Below are 9,323 nucleotides of genomic sequence, written 5' to 3' on the forward strand. Positions count from 1 at the left end.
AAGGCGACGTAAGATGGAAGCAGAGATCACAGCAGAAGCTGGAAGAGGCAGGGAAGGAATTTTCCAGAACTTCGTGGTGGTGGTGTTTGGGGGGGGATCTGGCTCTCCTGATGCCTCGATTTCAGGCTCCAGCCTACAGAATTGCAAGAGAACACATTTCTATTGTTTTAAGCTCCCACGTTTGTGGTAATTTGTTCCAGCAGCCACATAAACTAATATACCCCCTACATTTTAAGTAGGGCAGTGAAGTCTCTTTTTTGCTTAAGCCAAGTCAGTTTTCTATCATCTGCAACTGCAAGAGTCCTACAGACAGGAGTTTAAGAGAGAGAGGCAAAGGAATAGAGTGTTACCTGAGCATAACAGAGGAGGGGAAGCTGAAGGCTGGGGGAAGGGCATGAGGAACTGCCGGTGCAGCTGGATAAGCCAAATGCCAATACCTAACAGAGCACCACTGGGACTTGTCTGTTTTATGCAAAGACATAAAAATCTTGGCCACATACTAAGAAAGGGTCAAGACAATACGAGGTTGGGGACAGGGGCTAGAAAAACCAGAACTTGCCTGAGGAAGAAGGAAAAAGGAGGGGAGTGGTCCCTTCTCAAATCCGTGATATTGCTAAATGTGCAGACACCCTTTATCGGTACAAGCAAGGGCAGACCGAGCCACGGGAGGTGCCCAGCCATGAGGGGGAACGTCTACACCTCCTATTGGTAGCAGGTGCAGCCATACGGAGATATCTACACATTAGGAGAATGTCTAGCCATGGTGGGGATGTCTAGCCTTAATGAAGATGTTCAGTTATGGTTGGGACGTGTAAGGACCTATTTAGCCAGAGCGCTTCCATCTGGTTAAACAATAACGTTGTTGTTTAAAACTTAAACTGTCCCTGTCCCCCTTCCCCCAGGCGACTTACTTAAAAACAAGTCCCAGAAACCAGTCCTAGATAACAAAGCCCAAATACAAGGTGGGTCAGGCCAGGTGGAGATATCCGATCAGTAGGGGGATGCATACTGTCTCCCTAGTTACCAAGGAGTATGGGCCCCACCCTTTGGCCACCTTTTGGGCAACAATTCTGACCCAGGTGATAGGCTGGTTCAGATATCTACTAGGGTAAATTGTAATTCAATTGGTCACTTATATGTGCCCCAACATGACTGTGCAGCTTTCTCTGTTACAATTTCATTGGCCACCTGAGCGTGGCCAGGCCCAACCACATGGCCTTTGCCCTTAAAAGCTAGTCTGTGAAGCTGAGAGAGGCCCCGAACGTTCGGTTTGATTCTTGATGCTTGGCGCAAAATAAAGCTTTGCTTGACCTTCGCTTTGTATCAGTCTCGCTCCTTTAATCATGGACCCATTATTGGGGGACCTTACAGGATGTCCAGTCATGGTTGGGGTGTCCAGTCATGGAAAGAGGTCCTGCCATGGGTCCACGCTCAGTTGATTAAGAATGTTCAACCAATAAAAATATCTCCCAGAAGCTCAGCTGAACTAGAAAGAGTTCAGAGCTGGCGGTTATTAGAGTAGACATCCTGACCGTGACCTTGAGGCCCTCAGGGGATGAGGACAGGAGAGTACTTGAGGGCACTTAAGCCTGAGATGGGTGCCTTGTTTGGTCCTTGAGGCTTCGTTGGTTTTTTGGCCCATGTAGGACCTGTTTTCAATCCTTTGAGGTATATACCCAGAAGTAGGATTGCTGGGTGTTATTTTTAATTTAATTTGTTTGTTCTAGTTTTAATTTTTTGAGGGTCCTCCATACTGTTTGCTAGGGTGGCTGCAACATTCTACATTCCCAGCAACAATGCATGAAGGCTCTGATTTCTCCACATTCTCACCCACTGTTTTTTTCTTCCTTAATTAGTATCCACTTTCATGAGTGTGAGGTGTGTCTCACTGTCGTTTTGATTTGTACATCCCCCATGACCAGTCATGTTGAGTTCATCGTTACATGGACTTATTGGCCATCTGTATGTCTTCTCCAGGTCCTTCGCTCATTTTTAAATTGGGTTGTTTTTTGTTGTTGTTAAATTTTAGGAGTTCTCCATATATACTAGATATTAATCTCCTACCAGATACAAGATTTCAAACATTTTCTCCCATTCTGGGGGGTCCCTTTTTACCTGATAATAGTATCTTTTAATGCACAAAACCGTAGTCAGTTTGGTCTATTTTTTTCTTTTGTTTCCTGTGCCTTTTGGTGCCATTTCTTGGATATGGCCAAACCCATGGTACAGCTTTTGCCCTATGTTTTCTTCTGAGAGTTTAAGAGAGTTTTAGGTCTTATATTTAGGTGTTTTGTTCCACTTTGAATTAATTTTTATATGGTGTTCAGTAAGGTCCCAATTACTTCTTTTGCATCTAGAAAAGCAGTTTTCCTGGCCCCATTTTTTTTTTTTGAAAGCACCGTCCTCTCCCTATTGTGTGGTCTTGGCATCCTTGTCAAAAACCAGTTGACCATACTCATGAGGACCGTATATGTGGGCTATCTGTTCTAGTCTGTTGGTCTGTCTTTATGCCAGTATCACAATGCTTTGATTACTTTAAAGAAAAACTTTGGTAGTAATTTTTGAAATCAGGAATCAAGCATGAGTGAGTCCTTCAGCTTTGTTCATTCTCAAGACTGTCGTGGCTGTTCAGAGTTCTTTGAGATCCCATATGAATTTTATGTTTATTTATTTATTTATTTATTTACTTATTTTTGTTTTACTTATTTTTTAATTTATTTTTCAAACAAGTCTCACGTATTTGTTACTGAACCAACCCACCAGTGCATAAGCATAGCAACAGAAAAAAATCATTTCCCCAATAAAGCACATCTGTTGTTCAGGCAGTAGTGATGTTAACTCGTGACCTTCATTCAGCATGAATATATGTGTGCCCTCTCATGTGTGATCCCTTAAGGACCTAGCTTCATTCTTCACCAGTACCTCCTCAGTTGTCGCTGAGGAGCCTGATGTAGGCTGTTGTGGACTGGTTTATATTCCACAGCTCTATTTGGGGGTGCAGAGGTGGGCAGAGAGCCCTGCTCCTCATCAGAACCCAGAACCCAAATGTCTCGTAATAGCCTTCCAGGAAAGACAGCAGCTCCTCACAAGCCCCCCATCCTCTCCTGTTCCAGAAGGATCCCAAGGCATCTGGCCAAGACTAGATTCGCTGGGGTTCAAGCCTTTGCCTTCGTAACCTATGTGGGTATCTGCAAGCCTGCCATGGGGAGATCATCCCTCTACAGCTCCATCCCTGGAAATTCGTGGGTCCACTAAGATGTCTCAGGGGCCCGGGCCACTCCACTGGATACCCTCATTGGTTGTGCAGATTGGGGCCAGAGCCCTATTCATCTTAAGGCAGCATTGGCTGAGCGACCATACTGTGACCCCCAGGCGGGTGATCAGGCCCTCTGAGGGCACTGGACCATAGCCAGGCTCCCCACCTGGAGCTGAGCCAGCTGAAAATGTCATTCATCAAGGGGCAGCAGAGGCCCGAACTCTCCTAGCCAGCAGAGTCCAGAGCAATGGCAATGTCTATCACCAATCCCACTAGGAAGTTTAGCACGATGAGCAATCTGTGAAAAGATATAAAAAAAAGTCCAACAAAACCAGGATGAAGATACAGGGAATCATAACAGGGTCCAGAAAGTCCATTATCTCAAAGGGAGGCCATTCCTTTCTGGAATCAGCAGATGCTGATGGGTTCTGAGAGTTTTCATTTCCAAGTTCTCATTGGTCAGTGAGGGTGGTGGAGGCCGCCTGGGTGATGTTGACCAGATGCCCAGTGGACGAGAGCTGAGAGAGAGAGAGTAATGGTCCCTCCAGCCATGACCTTCGGGGGCTAAGATGTTCTCTTTTTTAAGGGGGGAGGGGCAAAGGTAGAGGGAGAATCTTAAGCAGACTCCATAGGCAGCGAAGAGCCAATGTGGGGCTCCATCTCACTACTGTGAGATCATGATCTGAGCTAAAATCAAGAGTTGGATGTTTAACTGACTGAGCCACCCAGGCGCCCCTAAGGTGCCCTCTTCTTAATTCAACTTGGTTCAGCAAGAATCTGGTTCTGCGGTCTTCCTTAAGTAAATTGTGCCATCCCAGCATGCCTCCCATCTCCTGACATCTGGGCCACATCACCACATTAAGAGTGGTCACCTCGTGGTCATGATCAGAATTTTTGCAAGGAAAGCATCTGACAAGGCAGCCTGGAAGCCATCTTTGGAAGTAGAGATGTCTGTGGGAAAAGCCCAGCCCCACTTCCGCCCTTGACTCACAGGGTCCTTTCTCATTGCTGGAAAAATCTCAACCATCTTCCCTAGGCATTTCACATCTCTGTGGCACGTCTCCTGAATTTATCTTTCTGACTTTGTCCTCCTCCCCCTCCCCATCTCTTGCTCCGCTTCTGCCACACCAGCCTCATTGATGTCCCCCAAACATGCCAGGCACATTCCTGTTTCAGTCTTGACATCTCTCCATCCCCGAGGTATCTACAAAGCTCCTCCTCCCCACCTCATTAACCTGGAAGTGACTTCCCCCACTCTCTGACCATCATATAAAAGTGAGACCTCCTTTCCACCCAGCATGTTCTGTCTTCCCCTGCTTGACTTTTCCCCATAATGAACACTACTATCCAAATACTCTCTCCATAACTGTCCCAGAAGTACAAGAGTCTTGCCTGCTTTTTTCACTGTTGGAGCCCTGGCCTCAACAACAGTCTGTGGCAGAGAGTGGGTGCTCAGTAACTAAGTGTTGAGTGAATACATTGATCTAAACCAGTTAAATAAATCCCACTGCAGGGCACCTGGGTGGCTCAGTGGGTTAAACCTCTGCTTTCGGCTCAGGTCATGATCTCAGGGTCCTGGGATCGAGCCCTGCATGGGGCTCTCTGCTCAGTAGGGAGCGTGCTTCCCCCTCTCTCTCTGCCTGCCTCTCTGCCTACTTGTGATCTCTGTCTGTCAAATAAACAAATAAAATCTTTAATAAATAAATAAATAAATCCATCCCATCAAACAAAGACCACTCAGCCATGAAGCCACCCAGACAAGTGCCTTCCCTGGGCCTCAGGGCCTGGTCAAGGATTCCCAGCAACACTAAGCAAAGAACTTTTGTTCAAAGATTCACTCATTCATCCATGTAACAATCATTGAGCCCCTACTATGTGCCACGTAATATTATAGGTATTTGTTAAAGCAAAGAGTCAGATAGAGAGGAAGTCCCCACTTGCCTAGAGGTCCCATTCCAGGGAGGGAAAACAAACAAACAAACAAATAAATGTGCTTTCAATGAATTGGGACAGATGGCTATTTGTGACTGGTGTGCCCTAAGGGGTTTAGGGATCATACTGCCTAGTTTTGACAACGCTAACTCTCACCAACAAGGGCAAGTCCATTAGAAAGTTTTCTGCAAACAACCCTCACAGAAATGTTACTAACTCACAAGCACAAGCCACCAAATGAAACTCTGGTGCTGAAATTTTTCTGGCCTCTGGAGGGAGCTCCTCCATTGGCCAAAATAAGATGCCTTGGAAAATGTTTTTGGAAAACGGATGTTTTGAAACATTTCCTTTTATGTGATTTTGTTGCCAAAAAGTTCACTCGCAAAAACTCTTAGAGCTGAACACTTAAAACTTTGAAAATACAATTTCCTTATCTATGTATCACTGACAATCTCCCATCTCCATCCCCCTCAAATTGTCTTAGTTGTCAGTGTTCTGGACAGAAGAATTAACTAACTGTTAGAAGTATGAAAGGCAGGAGAATACGATCATTATTGTAAGTGGTTTCAACATCAGTAGCCAAAACTAAGGGCATGGGGGGAACTGAGTAAATAATAACAAACAAAATTCATGAGACTCATGTAGAACTTTAGATTTTTTCAAATGGAGTAATCATTTATTTCATACATCCATAGAATATTTACAAAGGAGTGGCACACACTTGGCCCACTAGAAAAGCTTCATTTACAAGTATAATCAGTGATCATGTCTAGTTATCTCAGAAACAAATCAGTTTAAAAATTTTTAAAGTCTCATCTCATTGAAAATTAAGGAAAACCTTCCATGGAAGGCAAAACCAAAATAGAATTGCAAACTACCAAAAGAGCAAAAAGAAAAAGAAGACTACTTCTTCTTTTTTGCTGAAAAGAGATTACTTCCTTACAAAGCCTGGGTTGGAGGGACTGCCATAGTCTGGAATCCCTCCAATTATCAAAGAAGAAAGACCAAAAATACGGAAGCCCAGCACTCATCCCTCAAAAGAAAACAGAAACAAAAAACAGAATTCAAAAGAAATGAGGACAAAGAAGATAATAATATGTTTTTTTTTAAATTCACATATAGGGACGCCTGGGTGGCTCAGTTGGTTGGACGACTGCCTTCGGCTCAGGGCGTGATCCTGGAGTCCCGGGATCGAGTCCCACATCAGGCTCCCAGCTCCATGGGGAGTCTGCTTTGCTCTCTGACCTTCTCCTCGCTCATTCTCTCTCTCACTGTCTCTCTCTCTCAAATAAATAAATAAAATCTTTAAAAAAAAATAAAATAAAGTAAAATTCACATATAACATATTATTTGTTTCGGGGTACAGGTCTGTGAATCATTAGTCTTACACAATTCACAGCACTCACCATAGCACATGCCCTCCCCAGTGTCCATCACCCAGTCACCCCTTCTTCCCACCACCCTCTCCTCCAGCTACCCTCAGAGATTAAGAGTCTCTTATGGTTTGTCTCCCTTTCTGGTTTTGTCTTGTTTCATTTTTCCCTATGATCCTCTCTCTTGTTTCTCAAATTCCTCATATCAGTAAGGTCATATGATAATTATATTTCTTTGATTGACTTATTTCGCTTAGCACAATAGCCTCTAGTTCTAACCATGTCATTGCAAATGGCAAGATTTTGGTTTTTTGATGGCTGCATAGTATTCCTGTGTGTGTGTGTGTGTGTGTGTGTGTGTAGATATAGATATATGTCACATCTTTAAAAAGATAAAAATAAAAAGAAAAGTTCAAATTACTGAAACAGGAACCCTCCCCTTAAAAAAAAAACACAGGAGGGCGCCTGGGTGGCTCGGTGGGTTGGGCCGCTGCCTTCGGCTCGGGTCGTGGTCTCAGGGTTCTGGGATCGAGTCCCGCGTCGGGTTCTCTGCTCCGCGGGGAGCCTGCTTCCTCCTCTCTCTCTCTGCCTGCCTCTCTGCCTGCTTGTGATCTCTCTCTGTCAAATAAATGGATAGAATCTTAAAAAAAAAAAAAACACAGGAAAGATAAATGAGCTTAAAAGCTGTTATTTGAAAAAGACTAATAAAATAGATGAATTTTATGAGCCAGATTTTTTTTTAAGAGAGAGGGTATAAATATAGAAGATAGGAAATGAGAGCTAAGGACATGACTACAGGTGTAGGGAAAATTAAAATTATTTGGAGAGAATATTCTGTGCAATTTTATGGCTAACCAAATTTTAAACTATTGAGGAAATGGATGATTTCCTAGCAAAATATAAATTATCAAAATCAACCCAGGAAAAGTTGGAAACTTGAACAGCTCAATTACCACAGAAGATTATATTTATTATGTATTAAATATTGCCTGGGAACCAGATGGTTTCATGGCTGAGTCTTATTTAACATTTACAAAGGCGACAATTTCAGATCTATTTAAATGACTCCACATAACAGAAAAAAAGAGGGAAAAGTCTCCAATTCATTTCATGAAGCCAACTTAGCATTAACACCAAATCTGATAAAGATAGGCCCCATAAAGAAAGCTAGATAGACCAGGGTTGGCAAACTCTCCCTGTAAAGAGCCAAATCGTCTATATTTAAGGTTTGCAGTCCATACGGTGTCTGTGGCAACTACTCAGCTCTGTGTCAGAGCTCAAAGGCAATCACAGACATTATGTAAATAGATGAGTGCAGTAGTGTTCCAATAAACCTTTATTATGGACACTAAAATTTGAATTTGATATAATTTTCAAGTGTCACAAAATATTCTTCTTCTTCTGGTTGGGTTTTTTTTTCCCCTCAACCATTTAAAAAACGTGAAAACCATTATTAGGTTGTGGGTTGTACCAAAATGGGCACTGGGCCAGACTTAGCCTGGTCTTGGGGCGTGGGGTGGAGGAAGCAGTAGTTTGCTGGCCAATGTAATAGCCCAATCTCACTCATCATTATAGATGTAATAATGTAAAATAAAACATTACGGGGCACCTGGGTGGCTCAGTCAGTTAAGCGTCTGCCTTCAGCTCAGGTCATGATCCCAGAGTCCTGGGATAAAGCCCCACATCCGGCTCCCTGCTTGGTGGAGAGCCTGCTTCTCCCCCTCCCTCTGCTGCTTCCCCGGCTTGTGCTTGCTCTCTCTCTCTCTCTGTCAAATGAATAAATAAAATATTTTAAAAATTACCAATAGAATCCAGCAATATGTCAAAAGAATACTACAATAAGATGAAATAAAGTTTATTCTAGGAATGTCTCAATCATCAGGAAGAATTAGCATATGTCCTTAGTGAACAATTTAAAGGAAGAAGGAACAGCCTTTTTATCAAATCAGCATAGGCTAAAAGGATGCTTATTAAGTTCTGCAGCTGATCTTAATAACACTCTGGGTAAAACTGGAATAGGAAGAAACTACTTAAAATTGATGAAAACTTATTTTGTTTTGTTTGAGGCAAAGAGCATTCCAAATGGTGGGGGGAAAGAAAACCATGACCAATAAAATCAGGAATCTAACAGGGATGCCTTCTATCATTCCTATTATACATGATGTTTTGGTATTAGCAAACGCATAGATTGGGAAGATCAGTATAAAGTTTGAAAAGGAAATAAAAATTATCTCTTTCTGGTGCCAATATGATCATATACCTAGAAATTCCAAGAGAAGCCAATGAGAAAAAGCAATAGATGAGAAGTAATAGAAAATTTGAGGGTGCCTGGGTGGCTTGGTGGGTTGAGCCTCTGACTTTGGCTTGGGTCATAATTGAGTCCCCATCGGGCTTTCTGCTCAGCGAAGAGCCTGCTTCCTCCTCTCTCTCTGCCTGCCTCTCTACCTACTTGTGATTTCTCTGTGTGTGTGTCAAATAAATAAATAAAATCTTTAAAAAAAAAGAAAATGTGGTATGTGGCCTGATATAAAATAAATATATAGAAATCAGTGATGTTTCTTCATTTTAAGAGTAATCAAATGGAAATTGGGTTGGATAAAACTTTCCATCCACAACAATAACAACAAACTATTAAATATTTAAGAATAAATTAAAGTGTAAATAATGTAAAATTATTTTTACATTACACAAAAAAGTGTAAAATAAAGTTTTTGTCATTAAAGTGACAAAAACAACATAAGATAGGGTGGAGCGATATAAGA

Source organism: Neovison vison, chromosome 6 (genome assembly GCF_020171115.1).
Source record: "Neovison vison isolate M4711 chromosome 6, ASM_NN_V1, whole genome shotgun sequence".
Taxonomy (NCBI): domain Eukaryota; kingdom Metazoa; phylum Chordata; class Mammalia; order Carnivora; family Mustelidae; genus Neogale; species Neogale vison.